This window comes from Pan troglodytes, chromosome 11 (assembly GCF_028858775.2).
Source record: "Pan troglodytes isolate AG18354 chromosome 11, NHGRI_mPanTro3-v2.0_pri, whole genome shotgun sequence".
Classification (NCBI taxonomy): Eukaryota; Metazoa; Chordata; class Mammalia; order Primates; family Hominidae; genus Pan; species Pan troglodytes.
Window position 1 is genome coordinate 63841301 of NC_072409.2, and position 19939 is coordinate 63861239.

The 19939-nt window shown below is 33.3% G+C and overlaps 1 long non-coding RNA gene across 1 annotated transcript in view; it reads left to right on the plus strand.

Annotated features, from left to right (window-relative positions):
* Positions 1-15358, plus strand: part of LOC107976858 (uncharacterized) — a 111722-nt gene extending 96364 nt beyond the window's left edge. Inside the window, exons 2-6 of the long non-coding RNA XR_001721143.3 lie at positions 4243-4342; positions 8999-9134; positions 11689-11826; positions 12713-12805; positions 13973-15358. This is a non-coding gene — a long non-coding RNA (uncharacterized LOC107976858). The remainder of the gene's footprint in view (positions 1-4242; positions 4343-8998; positions 9135-11688; positions 11827-12712; positions 12806-13972) is intronic.
* Positions 15359-19939: the final 4581 nt, after the last annotated feature.

The window sequence follows — 19939 nt, forward strand, 5'->3', positions numbered from 1 at the left end:
TAGATTTATTATCTTCATTTTAAAATAATTTCAGGAATTTCCTTGGAAGCTGCCTTTCGTGATGTTATTAAGGTCACTCATCGTATTTCCTGAAGTGCTGTTCTTCCTTCCTAGTTTCCTCTTTATTTCCTACTTTATGGCTTTTGTATATTGCTGGGCTACACTCTTTGGCCAAATTTTGTTTTTTAAAACAGAGAATTATAAAAGCAAAAGCTCACGTGAAAGTTAGTGATGTAATGGTTTTATGAATATTAACTAATTTTACCTTTAAACATTACTATGGGATGTGTACTGATATTTTACTTTAACAAAGAAGGAAATTTAGCTAGAAAATATAAGTAACTTACTTAAGATTCCACATCTCTAACTGGTAGAGCCAGAAATTGAATTCATTGAGCCCTGACTCCAGAATTTATGTTCACTGCTACTATACTTTTCAGGCTTTATGATTGTTTTGATAGTTCTTAATTCCAAGAAAATAAGGGAGGGAGGGTGAAAAATAGGAATAAAGGAAATAAGAAAGGAAGAAAAGAAGAACAGGCAACTGATCTACACTTGTGATGGAAAATTGCTTTTTTTTTTTGCTCAACATCCCAGTTATCTATCATTTTAATGTCACAGGACACAAACTGATTCTTCAGTTTGTTAGAGTATTGATTTCTTGAAATTTCTGCTGTGGTTGTTTCCAAATAAGATATTAATATTTAACAGCCATCTAAAGGAAAAGAGGTAGACAGTTTGACAGAAATTAAACTAGTGAGTTTGGAGGTGGACTGCAGTGGCACCACAGTATTCAAACTGGTTCTTGTTTTGTTCTGTGTTTTTTTGCATTGTTGTTTGTTTTGTTTGTTTGTTTTTAACATTGACTTTCTTGCTTTATTTCAATATGTTTAGCGTAGGCTTACTGAAGAAATTTTGAAAAAAAATAATGCACACAGATTTTTTTTTAATTGCTGGCTTCTTCATTCCTACCTTTTCTGGGGGAGAAAAACAGTGTGGAATACATATTTGGAAATAAATGTGTACACCTAGACTCAGTATGTGAGACATGGACATAATAAAGTTCCAGCCAATTATTAAGCATCAAGGTTACAGAGTTTCAGTTCCTAAAAGCAACGTGACGTTGGAAATAACGAATGCAGATTTCAGTAACTAACCTATTCAACCAAGGAGGAAAAAATCCAGATTTTTTTGAATTATGGTGTATTCTAAGGAATGGTATTTTTAACTTTATTTTGAGATATTGTATTATTTTTCTTTCTATTAGGAAATACTCTTTTTACCTTTCTAGTGGAGCTTGTCTTCATTTAGCTTTAAAGCTAACTAGTTTTCTATTTGATATAAGTTACTATTTCATTACTATTTTCAGTGCTGTTCAATGAATAGATTGCTTAGCTAACATAATATATTCTCTGTTAAATGATACACCTCAATTTTATTAAAACCTTGATTTACAAAAAGCTGCTTTTGTGGGTTACTTTTTCCTTTAAAGTGAAAAAAACCTAATTCTATTTTGGGAAAAGAATATAGAATTAGTAGATTCTGATTTTGTAGACTGTTGAGGGATATCATCCAATAGCAATAATAATGTATCCTGTTAAGTATGTTTAAACAGTAGACTGTATGTTAACACTGCTCCTCTTGAAATTACAACTTTCTCTTTACATCACATGATTTATTATGTAAACTTGAGTACACTGACCATACAGATTTTTCTTATCTCTGTAGTAATTCACAAGAATGGCTTTTCTTTAATAATGATAGTGTATAGCATGCCTGTCAAATTTCTAAAATTGATTTACAATTATTCCCATTAATCCTCCAAGCTTACCAATAAGGTAGGTGATGTGAGCTACCTAGCCACTGGAGGTAAGTGAAACAGAAACATGAAAAGTGGCTATTTCTAGTTTCTCCAGTAAGTGGCAAGAACCAGTAATGAAAATCTAAACCCAAGGAACCAGTTAGTATCTGTGCCTTAACATATTCCTAACACAATAATCTTAGAGTAGTTGGAAAACACAATTTGAGGACAATGTGAAGTAATAATAGAGCAAGACTCTTCTGACCTTCGAGGGCACCTTTTGTCTATTAAATTGTTATCCTTACAGAGCTTCTCCAACCCCATCCATTTCATAAAGATCAAGGCATGGTTTTCATAAAAACCGAGCTGAGTCAAAATACTCATGATTATTTATAACTTTGAAACAATACTCACAGGCCATACTCATTTCTCACTTGATATATTTATAAATATACTTTGACATTGATTATTTTCTGCTTCTACCACTAAACATCTGACTTGTTTAAACTCACATTTGAGCATTTGGAAGCAAGAGCAGGCATGCAAAATATGTGATAGAATGTGATGTCCAAAATAACAAATTTTGAGGCTAATTTTTTTTTCTAAGGTATATATAACAATGCTTAACCTATTTGTGGTTAAGTATCGCCGTAAGACTAATTAGAGAATAAATTTAGGTAAGATAAATTTTACCAAGAAGTAGAGAGTAATATCTATGATAGAAGAAAAATACAACTTGTATTTATTTCTTAATGGTTGAGATCAATCTTTTACTATGAAATATATTATTTCAAAATATACTCATTCAAAATATGTTGTCATAGCCTTAATTACTTCCTATTTTGTTAAAGTAACTGGGAAATAATTTTGGGTCAGAGTTACAGAATAGTATTGAAATACTCTATCAGACTTTATATCTTTTATGCAATAATTTATGGAGATTTCCTTTCGAGAGAGCAAATTAGCATTCCTAAAAACAAGGGCTAGCTTTTCTTTTGTTATTAACACCTAACATTCACTCTTGAAATTTTATCATAGTTTTACAAGTTACAATTAATCAAACCACTTTGCCACTAACTGGCAGTTGTTGCTAAAGTTTTATGGCAAGTATTTCCATTTATTAAAGGATGTACACATTCATTTCTCTTGAATATTTATTTATCTTATAATGTTCATCTAACAGCAATTCAACACCTCTCTGCTTCCCTTTTTTGCATAAAGTGGATTCCTGTGTAATCAATAATTTCTAAGAGTACAAAGACTTAAGAGAGCAATGAATTCTCAAAGCTGAGGTTATTCACAGCTCGGCTAACACACTTGTACTAACTGAACAAGTTCTCTTTCCACATTTTCAAATGTGTCTCTGAGTCTCTAACCTCTCCTGTCCATTCACCCTCCCCAAATATTATTTATCTTTCCACTCCCACACCCTTTCTCATTGGCATCTTATCTATTCTTACAGTTCCAACCGCCATCTGTTGATATCTTCCTAATCTGTATCTTCAAAATAGACTTCTATTTCAGACTTGTATAATTTAATGGGAAGCAGATGTCTCACAGACACCTCAAGCTCAACGTCCTGTTCCCACCCTCTCACTTTCTATTGAAACTGTCTCTGCTGTCTGTACTCCCTTCCTTGTTCTTTTGCACGTAAGTACGATCATACAAAACCCTATGTAATAGACACGATAAGACCCTTTAATGTCTGTTACTGACCACATTTAATTAGTCACTAAGTTTTGATAAATTACATATCCTAAAATGTTTCTGTTTCTACTTTTTATGTCTTTGGGTCAGTCCCTTATTTGTGTGTGTGTGTGAACATTAATATAGGATTTCTTGACCTCGACAATATTGACGTTTTGGGCTGGATAATTCCCTGTGGTGGCAGGCTGTCCTGTGCATTGTAGTATGTTTATAGTATTACGGACCTCTACTCAATAGATGTCAGTAGCACTCCCATCTTTTTCAGTTGTGAAAATAAAAATATCTCTAGATGTTGATAATTGACCCCTGAGGGGCAAAATCACCCTTTACTGAGAATAACTAAAATATTATAATACAATTGCTTATTAACTTGTTCCTGCATTTTTTCCAGTCCATCTTCCACAAAAGTTAATTTTTCGAAATTAACTCCCCTGTTTAAAACCTGTCAGTGACTCCACATGGCCTAAAGCCATTGCCCAAATGTCCTTAAGCCATTTATTGCCTCACTGATCCATTTTCTTTTGACTTGTGAATGTTACTCAAAGAGAAAAGAGTTAACTCTGAAATCTTTGTATTTAATACAATACATGGTACAGACATCCTAACAAACATTCTTACATTCTTAACGCTAATGTTTAACCATAACTTCTAGGTAGCTTTGACTAAATTTAGAAATATATTTAATTACCCCAAGTCTTTCTTTCCTTGATTTCTTGTATTATATTTCTATATAGCTGGACCAGACAGAAGACTACAGTTCAATAAGAAGGAAACACATTCATTTTCAGTATTGTTAATAAAGAAGCTTACCTAAAAGAAGGAAATCAAAACAAGGTCTGTAAGCTGTAAATTTTAATTCCTATTCTCCTTTCCAAATTATGTTGAGAAAACAGAGAAACAAAAACAACTGCCCTACAGAAAGGACAGCATATATTTCAATGTACAATTCAGAAGCACCTGCATTAGTTAGAAATGCCATAGCAGTAACCTGACCTATTGTTAGAAATCTAGCAAGTACATTTTTCATTGTTCCCCAGTGGGACTTTATGCCAACCAGTATTGATTGTGAGAGTTTCAAACTTCTATTAGATTCTACTGTCACTTAGTTGGTAATTATTTCAGCCCAACAATAAGATGATTTAGAGTTGTGAAAATAAATGGACGGAGGCTATGCAGACTGGGTTAAACTGCCCAATACTTGGGCAAGCCTTATCTGAGTTCTCTTTCTCCTTTGATATCAGAGCATGAAATCTTCCCAATATAGATATTTCTGTAAGACTTTTGCATTCTTAACTTTTAATTAGTCATGGAAACCATTGCTTTAATTTCTTTAAAGTATGATATGTTCAGTTGCTATAAGAACTTAATGTAACTCAGTATAGTTCAGAGGGATACCTAGAGTTTGCACAAACATAGACATAAAGTGATGTGAAGCAGGACCTAAGGTAAATGGGAAAGAATAAGTAGGCACTGGTAAAAAGGAGCATACACAGGAATAGAAATGGGATGTCACCTGGTTTCAATAAGTATATAGGATTTTACCTCTTTGAAATAGAGACTAGTAGAGATATTTTGTTTTGCTTCCTCTAACATAGCATTTCTACTAAGCTCCTGTAAGCCATCTATTTCTTCCTCAGTTGGCAAGTGCATTTACAACTTTCATCAATCTATAGTGTGTGTAAAAAGGGTGGGCTTTGGAGGCAGGCTGCTTATACTCAAATTCCAACTGTACCACTTGCTAACCGTGTGGTGTTGGGTAAGTCATTTAACTTCTCTGTGCCTAGGTTTTCTCATCTGAAAATTGTGGTGGTAATAATGCTACTGATCTCATAAGATTGTGATATTGAATTAATGACCCATGTAAAATGCTTATAACATTGCCTGCTAATGAGCAGCCATTCAATAAATGCCGTCTATTACTATCCAGCACAGACTCATACAGCTAAATATTAATACAAAGACAAAGGCAGGTAGCACCTCAGTAGTCAGTCTCAGATGGCCAGGGCATTCCTGACACAAATGGGAACAACTTCAAATAACTCTTCTTTCTTTCTGTTCTACCTTCTTTCAGGTATCTGTTTCCTCTTCATGTGAAATTTGTAGTACTCAGTTGTCTCCTAGTTTACCTTATGGTTTTGATGCCTTCGACACTTGGCCTAAGTTCAGAACTTGAAATAAGAAAAAATAAAGTCAGTTACATCTTTTACTTGTAATTTTAAAAGGTCCTGGGTGATGGCTTTCAAATATGAATACTCCATAATGTGTCAAGATTTTTCTAGAAAAGTTTGGCCAAGGAGCATGGATTTGTCTGCTGTGTTCACTAGCTGTTAACAGATAATTTCTTCTTTTGATTTTTCCATTCTATTTTGTTCTAAATCATCTTTTCCTCCCTTGTTTCCTAACATCTATTTTTTTTTCACTAACTTGACATTTTGCAACGCTTATTAGACAAACGTTATTCACAGAATTTGGAAGCTTTTGCCTGATATCCTATAGACTTCAGGAGAAAGGTACTATGGAAAATATTACTGTGGTTATTATTAACAATAGCAATAATAGCACACCACAGCTGTGAAAGAAATGGGAGGAAGTGCATCCAAGGGCTTTTGCAGACATTTTAAGGTTCACACAGCAGAAGCTTAGAAATAGATCTCCTCTTGTATTTTGGCCAAACCAAATCTATCTCTCGATTTATGTTAATTATAACTAAAAACCCAATCCCCAAGGTCTTGGTCTTTTCGTCTCCTCATTTAGAGCTCATTCTTTTTCACTGGCTAGTAATTACTGTCCAATGTCCTGACCACCCAGCTGTGCTCTGGCAATGTTACCTAGTTTTAGCAATGCCATCTTCTGCTGAGGTGAGCACTCTTTCCTGCTGCTTAGTGACCATTAAATCACCCCACAAAGATGCAAATACCTGGCTCCTTAGTGCAAAAAGAGATGGCAGTATAAGTCATCTATTTTTGCACGATGCAAGTAAAACTTACATATGAGGAGCAAATGAATTAGATTTTTCTGGATATTTGTTTCTCAAGATTGTATTTAAAGGTTTAGATCGTATGGCCAGGGAAGGCACCTCTGCAGCTTACCACAAATGGTTCTAAATAATTTTCCAAACAAGTGCTAAATTGCTGAAGGAAGAAATTTCATGTTTCTTAAAAAAGTATGAGAGGAAATAAAACCCTGATACATGTCACTTTAATAATCATTTAAAGTAGAGTCTGGAGTTCTGTTTTTTAATTGACACCTTCTCTTCATTCTACCATTTGCAAAATGTACAAAAGAAGACAGTCATTACTTTTGGAGCCAACAAATCACTAACTTTCAGCATGACCTATTGACTCCAGGTGAAGCAGCCCCAAAAGTGTGATTTTTAATCATATATAAGTGAGCCCTCATAACCTTATTTCATTTTATCATATCTTTCTCATCTTCAAATTCTACCCAAAAGAAAGTTAGTTTTCAGCTAGTCACATGATTAGGAATTTAGACACATGATTTAGCCCATAAAGAGGAAGATATAAATGACTAAAAATAAAGCTTAGGTATCCACATTTTGAGATGCGTTAGTGGAACCACTTACCATGAAATCACATTTTGGCATTGGTAAATATTATCATTTTTGAAACACTTGATGAGAAATTTGGGGTATAAAATCTGTTAAAGGATTCTACCCTTTAAAGGAAATTTCAGAACGATCAAGCTACTTCTTGTAGCTAAAGCTTTCTCTGTTTGATGGTTCTGGAAGCCTTGTCTTTAATATGTTTATGTTAATTATAGATATCAAAGGTAATTATACAAAGGTAAAAAAGTGAAATATCCATTTATCTGAAGAATGAAAGTTACATTAAGTGGTAGTAATTTACTGTTATTTTCCAAGAAATTGTTCAGCTATTTTCAATTTATGTAAGTTATAGTCTTGATGGAAGATTGTTTCAGCAACTACTTAGGTCAAATGGGGTTTTTGGCTCTTTAGAGCTGCATTGTCCAGTATAGTACCAGTAGCTGTACTTGACCATTAAGCACTTGAAATGTGACCAGTCTGAATGGCAATTTGATGTCAGTGTAAAATAGACACTGGATTTCGAAGACTTAATACCAAAGAAATGTAAAATATCTTATTAATAATTTCTATATTGATTTCATCTTAAAATAATTATTTGGATACAATGAGTTAAATAAAATGTATTATAATTTCATGTGTTTCTCTTCATATTCTCAAGGAAAAATTAAAATTTTAAATGTATATCTAACTCATTATATTTCTATTAAATTATTCTGCTTTGGAGAATTAAACATTGTTGACAGCAAAGATCCCAGGAGAAAGAAGAGAAAAGAATGAAGAGGACAATATGGGTTTGTGTCCAAATGCATCTCTTTATTCTGGTATCTGAACAATATATAGAGAGAGCTACCAATAGGAGCAAAAAAAAAAACAAACAAAAACAACAACAACAACAAAAATAAAACAAAAAAACCGTTTTCACGAGGAACTTTGAGGATACAATCATCTCTGCTTGGGAGCCACTGCCACAGAATACAAAAGAAATGAACATGAAGAGGTTTGCATTTTTCTTGCTGCACGTTAGGCTATTAAACATCCTGCACACATTCTGTGGCTTCTTTCAGATAATCTTCTACACTGCAACTAGGGGAGGCTATTGAATGTGATGGTCCCCTCAGAGGCCTAGAGGAAGATGAAAAATGGTAATCAGATATCCTAAAGTTATCTTTAGGGCACTGGCAAAATAGCAGCAATGCCTGGTGGAAGCTGACTTTGTGCATACACATGAGAGCCCACAGAAAACTTCAAACTTCATGGTGGGCTGCAGAAACAATTTGGGAAGATAGTATGAAGAGCCAAATTCCTATTGCCATTATGTCACTCCATAGGTACCTATAAACTAGGGAAACTTGGAAAAAAATTAGAGTCCCCAGATTTACTCTTCAGTGGTCAAAGTAAGAAGGAATATTGAGATTTGAATTTTAATCACTACCTTCTGTTTTCTTTCAAACAATAATTTTCAATTATCATTAGGTTTTTTTTTTTGAGCTACTAGCTGTATTTTAAAATAAAACATTACTTTTGGATAACTTATTTCTTTTCAACAATTGAAACTTTATTTTCCTATACAATATTTGGGAAAAATCATTTCTCCCTGTGGGTTTATTTTGTTCCATTTGTTCTCCAGTGCTGGGCCTGGTTAAGAAACTTTTCTTTGACCTTTTTGGACATTTATTTCTCTCAGCTCCTCTTACAATTATTTAAGGCCCAATTCTTATTGTAAGTTCCTAATTGATGCAGGTAGTTGAATGAAAATCACCCATTGCCACTCCCCCAATTCGCTTTCTGAATTGGAGAGAGAGGATAGCTGGAGGTGTTGTCCGTGTCTGTGGATGTGGTGGGGAGGAGTCAGAAAGTGGAAACATGGACATATTTTTGTTAGAGCTCTAAATCTAGTGATACATTATTGATTTTGTCTCTGCCAGGAAATAAAACCTTCAGCTGCAGCTAAGAATTTGGAGGTTACTGAAGGAGGTTACTTTTTCAAGAGCAGAAGTAAGGATTCCACTGAATTTGCTCACCAAAGATAAGTCAGCAAAGAAAACTTACTGAAGAATACAGGTTGTCTACTGTGTTTTTCTTATTTTTTTTGTGGAGGTTATTTGATCATGTTTATTTGAAAATTGACCCCTGTATGACAATCCATTCTGTTGAGTTTATTGTTAAAAGAGCAGGAATGATTAATGACTATAGTGAAATTATGGATTCCTATTGTTGCTAAGCTAATATTGTAAGAACCAGCTAAATCTTATAATGTATGATACATTTATGTGTGGCATTCTTTGGTATAGAAATGATTTTGTAAATGCTGACGCTATGGGGTTTACCTTCTGCCTAAATCAACATCAGTGCTAAAAATACATATAAATAAGGTGAATATTTTGAATTTATTTAAGTCCCTTCTCCAAAAAAGAATAATAATTTAAATTTTTTTGTAGAACTATGAGAAAAGCTAACTAATTTGCATAAACTGAGGAGCACAATTGGAAATAGAGAAAAATTATTTATTATTTTTAAGTGAATGCAAGTTTATTAAGAAAGTAAAGGAATAAAAGAATGGCTACTCCATAGGCAGAGCAGCAAAAATTATTGAATTTTTAAGTGAATATAATCATATTGCTTTGACTTATTGTCATCTATTTATAAGAAATAGCTATTCCACAATCTTCTTAATGTTTAAATATTTTGTAATAAACATATTAATATTGTATATTATATGTTATTCATATATATTAATAATAACTAATAAATATATATTTCTTATTATGTACCTGATATTGGAGTAAGTATTGAGCCTGTGAGGTGAGTAACATTATTATGTGATTTAACAAATGAGGAAACTAAAGTCCTTAAAAATGGTGGCTTTTGTTGACATATGTTGTTTTGAATGCTTTCCTTCCTGTTCCCCATGATTTGGCAGGAGTTCCTTGGGAAACGACTCCTCCACTGAATGCAATCAAGTTAAAACTATCAAGCCATATACTTTTCTGCCTTCTATAAGAATAAATGATGGTCAAATGTTCTTTCTTTCGGGAACATAAATCTTAAGCAGGCTTACATAAGGAAGGGAAGTGGTTGAATCTGAGGTAATTCCATGGTAGTCTTTGAAGAAAGCCTTCCATGAGTTCCCAGTCCATATCCTCCAAAAGGTTTCTTGGATATGCTTCATTTATGCCTAATTTTCCAGTCTTCTCTTTAATATTGTGTGCTCTAATATTTTATTCTCTCTCTTTTTTTTTGCTTCACTTAGTTAGAATTTCTTTCAGCCAATGAAGAATTCTAATGAGAAGCATGAATCTGTAATTTTGCATATTCCAGAATAGTTATGATCTAAACATTACATCCTGCTGTATCCCTAAGTACTTGAAATCTGGATATTCCAGTTTCAACAACGAGATCTTAAAATTGTAATTCCCATATCATGTTATACATAAAGTACCAGGCGATCACTGTACTTTATTAGCCTACTTGCAGGCTTTGAATTATTATGTTGGAAAATGTGGTCACTTTGAGTACATTGCCTTTGAATCATGAGTAGCTGGAGATTAATTATGTTCTTCCAACTTATTGGGCTTTGTGACCTTTACTTATTTATTCATTTATTTGGTACATTTCCTTTAATGATTTCAACTTCTGTTCCTGTGACCTGTACTGCAGTCTTTCCCTTTATATGCAAAGATTCTGCAATCATTGGATATTTTTCCATAAGATTTTTAAATTGAGATGCAATTCACATACCTTTGCATAATTTTTATTATTTTTAAAATGTACAATTCATTGTTTTTTAGTATAGTATATTCACAATGTTCTGCAACCATCATAACTAATTCCAGAATATTTTTATAACTTCAAAAAAACCCTATTCCCATTGACAATCACTTTCCATTCTTTTTTCCCCCAGCCTCTAAAAATCACTAATTTATTTTCAATCCAGTTACACTGTTTAAATATCTTAACATTTTTCCTTTTATAAGACAATTGTTCTTTTATTTCTTCAACTTATATTAAATGCTTAGGCATTCTCTACTTTTATCCACTGACAAAAAAATCAAGACATGTTTTCCTAATAGCAATTGAAAGAGATAAAATAACTGCAAAACATTTAATCCCATATTTTTTTTCAGACCTCCTTAATTCTCCTTTTAAAATTATTAATTTATTTCTGAGCTTGGGAAATTGTATAACATTATGATTGAATTTTATCTGATTCTGGACAAATAAAAAATGACAACAGATTGAAAAGATATGAAAAGTCAGATTCAATAACCTTCCATATAGTCATTTGGGTTTTTTTCAGCTTCCAATCCCACACTTCCTTGACCTAAAATAGATAAGGAAAGTCTCATCTTTAATTAAACAACTTGAAGTAATTTGGATTTTTTTTGAATATACACTATTTCTCATGATCTTTTTAAGGCCACTTCTGAAATAAAAATATTTTATTGCAAGCTTTGGATAAATATGCAGTTAAGAAGTATGACATAATTATGTCCATTTACCCATGTATAGTTATCAAATAATAATTATTGTTTTCCCCTGCCTATTCTAGAAAAGATTTTAAGTAGCTGTGTTTTTAAATTTAGTAATTTTTAACTTGAATCTCCACTGTTCTCAGACAGCATATCAGCTCCTGCTTTCCAGACAAACTTCCTGGGTCTTGGGAAGAAGAAAGCCTCAGACTAAGAACTCTCTCTGGACTCAGACAGCCTGAATTCAAATCCCATCTCTATTCTTACTAGTCATATGAACACAGGCAAGTCATTTAACTTCTTTGTGTCTCAGTTTTCTTATATATAAAATGGGAATAATATAACTTACCTAGAAAATTTGTTATCAGTATATGAATTAATAAGAGTAAAGTTCTTAAAATTGTGAGCAATATATTCCAAGGGCTCATTTTATACTATCAATTGTGAATTAGAGCTATCCTTTCTTATCTCATCAACTCAGTTATTGAGACAGCAACAGTTTAATTAAAATACATCTAAACCGACCCCACACCAAAAATTAGTTGTTCAACAATTTAGTTGAACAACTGTTAAGTGATGAGCATGTTGATATGTTCTTTCCTTGCTTTCTTTCCATTTCCTGACAACCCTGTAAGTTGGGTAGTATTTTCATTTTACCAATGAATAAGCCATCTTTCCGAGTGGCTGAGTAACCTGCTCATGGCTTGGATATTGTTTACATTACTTTCTTTCCAAAAATTCCCCTGTTGAAGTGATTCCTAATGACTGCGAGAATTCCAAAAGCCCAAATAAATAAACTTTCTGGTGTTTTTAAAGTCTCATTCTTAATGTGATCTCAGATTTTGGTCCTATCATTTGGTCTTGTCATATCTTCTTTTTAGCAAAGTTTAAGTAGGATAGCACTGTAGGACCACGTGTAGAAAGCATATAAAAACCAGAAAAACAATCATATAAAATTCATTTCAGGAAGCAAGAACCTATGTTTTTAAAAATCTGTCACACGGCCAGTGTTAGGGTTCTTAAGGTCTAAACTAAAGGTATCTCATTCAAAATTTTAATTCTATATTTATTTCTAAAAATGGAGAAGATAGTGAAGAATGAAAGAGAAGCAAAACAGATCCTGCAGGTTGTGCTCACCACGGTGAAAATCATTATTTGCAACTCCCACAGGAGAACCATATCCATTCAGCTCACTTTGGGCCACCTGTGGAGCCTGATAACCAGGGAACAGAGAATCTGTTGAGATCCAAATTTGTGTGCCAGGTAATAAACTCCCCAGGATAAGCATCACACATCATCCTAAAGTAGCAATTTTACCAACTGTAAGCAATTTAGAACAGTCTTTATATTAAAATCTATTAAAGTCTTAAAGGAGCACATATATTGAATCACTTTAAAAAATATAACATCAGGGTCCCCGTTGGAAAGAGCTATTATACCTTGTATTAGTCCGTTCTCGTGTTGCTAATAAAGCTACATCTGAGACTTGGTAATTTCTAAAGGAAAGAGGTTTAATTGACTCACAGTTCCACATGGCTGGGGAAGCCTCACAATCATGGCACAAGGCAAAGGAGGAGCAAAGTCACGTCTTACATGGCAGCAGTCAAAAGAGAGCTTGTGCAAGGGAACTCCCATTTATAAAACCATCAGGTCTTATGAGACTTATTCACTAACAAAGAAAAGTATAGGGGAAACTGCCCTCATGATTCAATTATCTCCACATGACCTCATGTGGAGATGGACATGTGGGGATTTTTACAACTCAAGGTGAGATTTGGGTGGGGACACAGCCAAATTATATCATACTCTAAAGTATTTAATTAAAAAATTAGTGAAGAGACTGTTTACCGAAATGGGTATAGAACAACAAAGGATGGTGAAACACCCAGGAACTGTCAACAGTAGGGAAGTCATTGCCAAATTCAGAGGGATTATTTCTCACTCATCTTTACATTAGTGTCTAGCACAGTTACCATCACATGATTGCTATTGTGATCATCATTATAATTGCTATCATTTAATAAATGCTTCCCATATCCTGGCCACTAAGCTAAACTCTACATATACCATTTCAAATGTTCTTAGCCACTTTGTGAATTGGGAACTATTGACTATATTTTATATAAGATGAACAATAAAACACAAGAACCAACTAATAGGTAGAAGGTCATATAGGTAATCTGAAACAGAATTAAAAATCAAGCTTCACTGACTCAGAGGTCTGTACTATCCACGTTATCATAAGTAAAATCCTGTTTTAGACATCAAATAAATGCTTTCTACTGTATTTACTGTTAAATTTTTACTATTCCAAAGACCAGTAGACCAGTAGTTTACCATCTAAACTTCAGGAAATTGTTAATAATATATAACTCTGTCATTTCTCTTAGTGATTGTGAAAACACTGTTTATGTTTTGTCTCCCAAACAGATCACAAACTCATCTGAAGCAGATGCCACGTGTTACACTGTTATGTATCTCTCAGAGACTCCAGCACTTTGAAAGTATTAGGCCTTGCTTATCGAGATGAATATTTTTTTCTAGGCATGTCCCAAAGTTCTCAGCATAGCTACAACCCTGATTTTCACAGGATTTTCATTAAAATTAGGTTCTAGAGCATTACTTCCCTAATGTGCAATGCAACTTACGTTTAGTTTTCAAATCAAAATTAGTTTTGTTTTTCCACTGTCTTTATCTTTGAAAATATTGAACTTGGGATTTCCAAAACTATAATTAGCAATTATTTTTACATATCTTTTATATACATAACTTTTACAATGGCTGCCATTATCATGTAGGTTCTTAGGAAGTGTTTCTGATCCTTGTAAATAAAAGTGAAAGAAGAAATCTTTACTGCTTGCTGACCCATGTGACTAACCTTGAAATCAGAGAGGCAGATTCATTTAAAACAAACTTGCAAACTGTTAAGCAAAGTTCTGAATCTCTGTGACTTGACCAAAAGTAATTCAGACTTGACTATTCCAGGCTCCCTTCTATCTCTGTAGCAACCCATGCATCATAGACTCCAGTTGCAATGGATGGTCAAGGAATCTGCTGTGCCTTTTGAGTCTCTCCATTTTATATTGCCAAATTTATCTTCCTTTAATACTTCACTTCACATAAGACACTAAGATAAACAAGGATGCAACTCACTTATATTTCAAAATAGTACCTAGTGGTTAAAAGTACTTGTTCTGAAAGCAACTCTATTTTTCTAGTTCTAACATGTCTCCAACTAGTTATCTCACCTTGAGCTTGGCACATAATCACTCCGTCTTACTTTTGCATCTGTGACACAAGAAAAATACCACCCACCTCAACATAGATCTTATGAAGATTAAAATAAGATTATGAAAGTAAAATGCTCAGCACAATGTCTAAACGAAAATAAATGCTCAGCAAGTAGGAGCTACTATAATTATTACCCAGATCAAATATTTTCTCCTCTATGAAGCTTTCTTATTCTTCCCCAGCTGGAATTACTTATTTTCTTCCTTGCTTTCTACACCACACTTTAGTCACCACCATGCTGGCACTTGTCTCACCGCATTATAATTATTTATGTGCCTGTGTTCCATAACCAGAATATGGGACTTAAGCTTCTTTATACCTCCAGCATAATTGTTTCATGTGTGCTTTTAGGTAATGGAGTAAAATGGATGAATGAGTGAATGCGACTATAGTACTAAATGCTCTTAGATAAAGATGTAATTATTCTTAAGTGATAAAATTGTTCGAACATGAGTAGTTCAGATAATGAGAGACTGTCATAGAATTACTTGATAAAATCTAGTCAATAAAATGGCTTGGCAATATAACCTTTATGATTTCTTTAAACAATCATTAATTTCTTTCTGAAGATGAGAAGAGGAGATTCCTTCTCCCATCTTTATATTTCAACAATGATTAGAAAACAAATTGATCTCTGGGATCAGTGCCCAATACCATTAAAGTGGTATACATCTTACAATTCTTAATTAATTTGTGGCATACATATACCAGTCTCCACAGCCAGCTTCATCTGCATACAGCAGCATAATCACTTTTTTCCTTATAGTAAAGACATATTATGAGTCATAAAAGTCTTCTCCGGGGGGTGTGATTATCATCTGGTAATCACACCCTTGGGAGGTTAAAAACACTTATCTTTGGATCATGACTTGCAATGCCCCAGGGGTGTGATTATCTCAGGCAACTCACACTTTCTGTCATGCCTAATTGCTTAATTATTATAGCTGCAAGTTCACACCACCATACAGGAACTCATGTTGTGTCAGCATTTCCACTATAAATTCCTTTTTCAAGAGTCTATAACTCAGCCATAAAAAAAAAAAAAAACCTATGGTCCATTGAAGCACTGCAGTAAGAGTCTTTTTCCAGGAAACATTTCTGTAATAGGTTAATTGTATCTTAAAAATTGGGTCCTGATTCTCATAGTTAGTTCACCAAAGAAATAAATGCTAATTAAATGTCTCTAAATTATATATTTTTCTGTATGGCTGGGTAAATAATGTAAATCCTAAAGACATAAATATTATTTTTTAAATATAACAAGAATGACTCATACAATTTCCAGTTTTTTGGAAATACACTTACACATATTTATAAAATATTATATAAGTGGAATGAGCTAAAACATAGTTAGAGAACATTGTCATATGCAATCATGTACTACATAATATTTCAGTCAATGGACAGCATGTGGCAGTGGTCACATAAGATTATAACGGAGCTGAAAAATTCCTGTTGTCTAATGACATCATGGCTGTCATAACTGCCATGGCGGTCATGGCCATCTGAATATTGTAGTACAATGTATTCCTCATGTGTTTGTGGTGATGCTGATGTAAACAAGCATCTGCACTGCCAGTTGTATAAAAGTGTAGCACATACAATTATGTACATACAATTATGCACACACAATTATGTACAACACATAATATTTTATAATGACAATAAACAATTTTGTTACCTGTTTATGTATTCACTGTACTATACCTTTCATCATTATTTTAGAGTGTACTCTTTCTACTTATATATAAAAAAAAGTTAATTGTAAAACAGCCTCTAGCAGGTCCTTCAGGACATATTCCAGAAGAAGGCATTGTTATCATAGGAGATGACGGTTCCATGCGTGTTATTGCCCCTGAAGACCTTCCAGTGGGTCAAGATATGGAGGTGAAAGACAGTGATATTGATGATCCTGACCCTGCGTAGGCCAAGGTAATGTGTGTGTTTGTGTCTTAGTTTTTAACAAAAACAGTTTTAAAAGTTTTAAAAAATTAAATTTTAAAATTAGAAAAAAGCTTATAAAATAAGGATATAAAGAAAAAATATTTTTGTACAGTTATACAATGTGTGTTTTAAGCAGAGTTACTATAAAAGAGTCAAAGAGTTAAAAATTTTGAAAGTTTATAGCATAAAAAATTATGGTAAGCTAAGATTAAATTATTATTGAATAAAGGAAAATTTATAAATTTAGTGTAGCCTAAGTGTACAGTGCTTATAAAGTCTACAGTAGTGCGCAGTAATGGCCTAGACCTTCATGTTCATTCACTACTCACTGATTAACCTAGAGCAACTTCCATTCCTTCAAGCTTCACTTCATTTTCAGTGCCTTATATAGGTGTACCATTTTTATCTTTTATACAGTATTTTTTTACTATCATTTTCTATGTTTAGATATGTTTAGATACACAAATATTTACCATTGTGTTACAATTGCCTGCAGTATTCAAAACAGTAACATGCTGTATAGGTTTATAGCCTAGGAGCAATAGACTATACCATATAGCCTACGTTTGTAGTAGGCTAGACCATCTAGGTTTTGTAAATACACTCTATGATATTGGCACAATGACAAAATTGCTTAATGATGCATTTCTCAGAACATAATCCCATTGTTAAGTGATGCATGACTGTATATGTAAGTTCCAAACCTCAGCCAAGTATTTTCTTAGCTCATATACTGTTAATTATCTAGAGGATTGAGTAAAGAGCACAAAACTAGATAATGGGAAACAAAATGTAGCCCAAACACTGTGTAGTTGTATATGACCAGGTGCCTCAGACTGATGAATGTCTCAAAGCCTAGAAGAGGCAGACTCAGGCAGGTCAATTCACAAGAGCCCCAAGATTATAAACTACTCAACTAATGCACTAATATAAGAGGTATATTTACCCTGGTAGCTGTAATTCATCCATAGTAACACCATCCCAACAACAGCATTTTTGAGATGCTAATAAAATGTTTTGCTGTAAGTATGGAATCAGATCAAATAAAATGAGAATGTTGAGTGGTATTTCATACAGATTGTGCTGAGAGCTAAATCCTCTTGTTTTTTGCACTGGGGGATACCCCTCTTCTGTTACCGAGCAGTCACTAGAATTTCCAGAATTTGACCTTCAATTTTGTTATGCTACAGCCAATGTGACTCAATGTATGCATTTGAAAAATATGACTTGGATTGAAATCTCCCAAGAAATTAAAAGAAAATAAGTTATTACTAATTCCTTAATTCCTCACTCATCCTTTCAGTTTATTTTTTTAAGTTTCTTAGTCATCTTTTTCTTTCAAGAGGTGCTGCAATTTCTTCATTAAATGCCACAGAGTTGATGAACACCTGACCCTCCAACAGAGACCATCTTTGCCAGACTATTACTTTTTATATCAGTCCTGTCTTAATCTATATTTTTTTCTTCAAAAAAACCCTGTGTAATGTTTTATAGAACTTAGAACAAAACACAAATATCACATTTTCTTATAAACAAAACTAAAATATCTCTGGATAGTAAAAGTATGTGTCCACTTTTCCTCACACAAAATGAAAATGGTTCTCCTCATATGTAATCAGACCATCTCACATTGTTGCATCCGAGATCAATAAATGCAAGTGAATTTCATGATTTTTCTTAAAAAGTTAAAATGTTGAATCCTGTCTTACTCTTCTTAACACATAAGCATATGCTCCAAATGTTTTGTTTTGTATTGTTTTTGTGATAATAAAACACTAATAATCCATCGGGGAAACAGAAGAAAAAGAAAATCAAAATAGAAACTCAAAACTTTTTTCTTTTTTATTATTTGAAATATAAATTTTGCTGTAATTCCTACTTGGAAAAGTGTCTAATCACTTTACAGGTATATATGTTGGCAGCACCCACTACACAGTTATTAGTGATAAGGTAACAGCAGATGAAAACACAAAATGAAAACATTTTGTGACTGTGGAGATCAAAGGTGGTTTCTTACAAGACGAAAGAATAACAGTTGCTAAATGTTAATCAGTATAGAAGCCAATGTGTATATGTGTTTATGTTAATGTTTTATTTTATGTTGTGTTATAAAACAAAAAGAAAAAAATAGATTCGCCGGTATTTGAAGATGATTTGGAAATATACAAATGAAAAAAAAATGAGGTATTGAGAGGAAAAATATGTGGCAAAATATTACACAACTATTCTGAAGCAAAAAAGTTATGACTTTATCTTGTTTAGTATTCTTATTTATGCACAAAAATATATCAAGAGTATTGATGGTAGACATTTTTTAGGTTAAGTAAGAAGGAAAAATAGGTTATTTACTACTACTCTGTGAGGCTTTTAATAGGGGGAGAGACTTCCTAATAATATGTGGTTAAACATAAAATATAAAGTAGCCAGGATTTTTTAAATACAAAGAATTTATTTTTTTAACGTTTTGCGGGGTCTGGAGGTCTGGCAAAAATAAGTATCTATATATGGATACACACAAAATTTAGCGTGTAATTTCAGAGGGCTCATAGATTCTTTAGCATTCATCCAGAGGCATAAGTTAAAAACCTCAACTACACAGAGAAAGTGTACAATATATAGTTGTTACTGATGACTAATGTAGGCAAAATCTGTCCCCCCTGCTCCCCCACAAAGTGGTTCGGGAAGATAGTACTTACTTGAGTTTTGATAAATGTATACAGCTATTAAACTGCCACCACAAACATGATCTTGGACATCTTCATCACTCCAAAAACTTTCTTCATTCCCCTTTGCAAGCAATTTCCACCCCACCACCAGCCCTAGATAACCCAAGACCTACCTTCTGTTCTTGTTAATTAGATTTGGCTTTGTCTAGAGTTTCATATAAGTGAATTCATACAGTTTGTACTCTTCTCTGTCAGCTTCTTTTGCTCAACATAATGTTTTTGAGATTCATCCATGTTGTTGTATATAACAGTAGTTTGCTCTTTTTGTTGATAGTAGTCCAATGTATGGATATACTATTGATGGATAATTGTGTTACTTTCAATTTTGGGCTATAACGAACAAACCTGCTATGAACATTTGTGTGTAAGTTTTTGTGTAAACAGATGTCCTCATTTTCTTGGGTAAAGATCCAGGATTACAATTGTTAGGTCATAT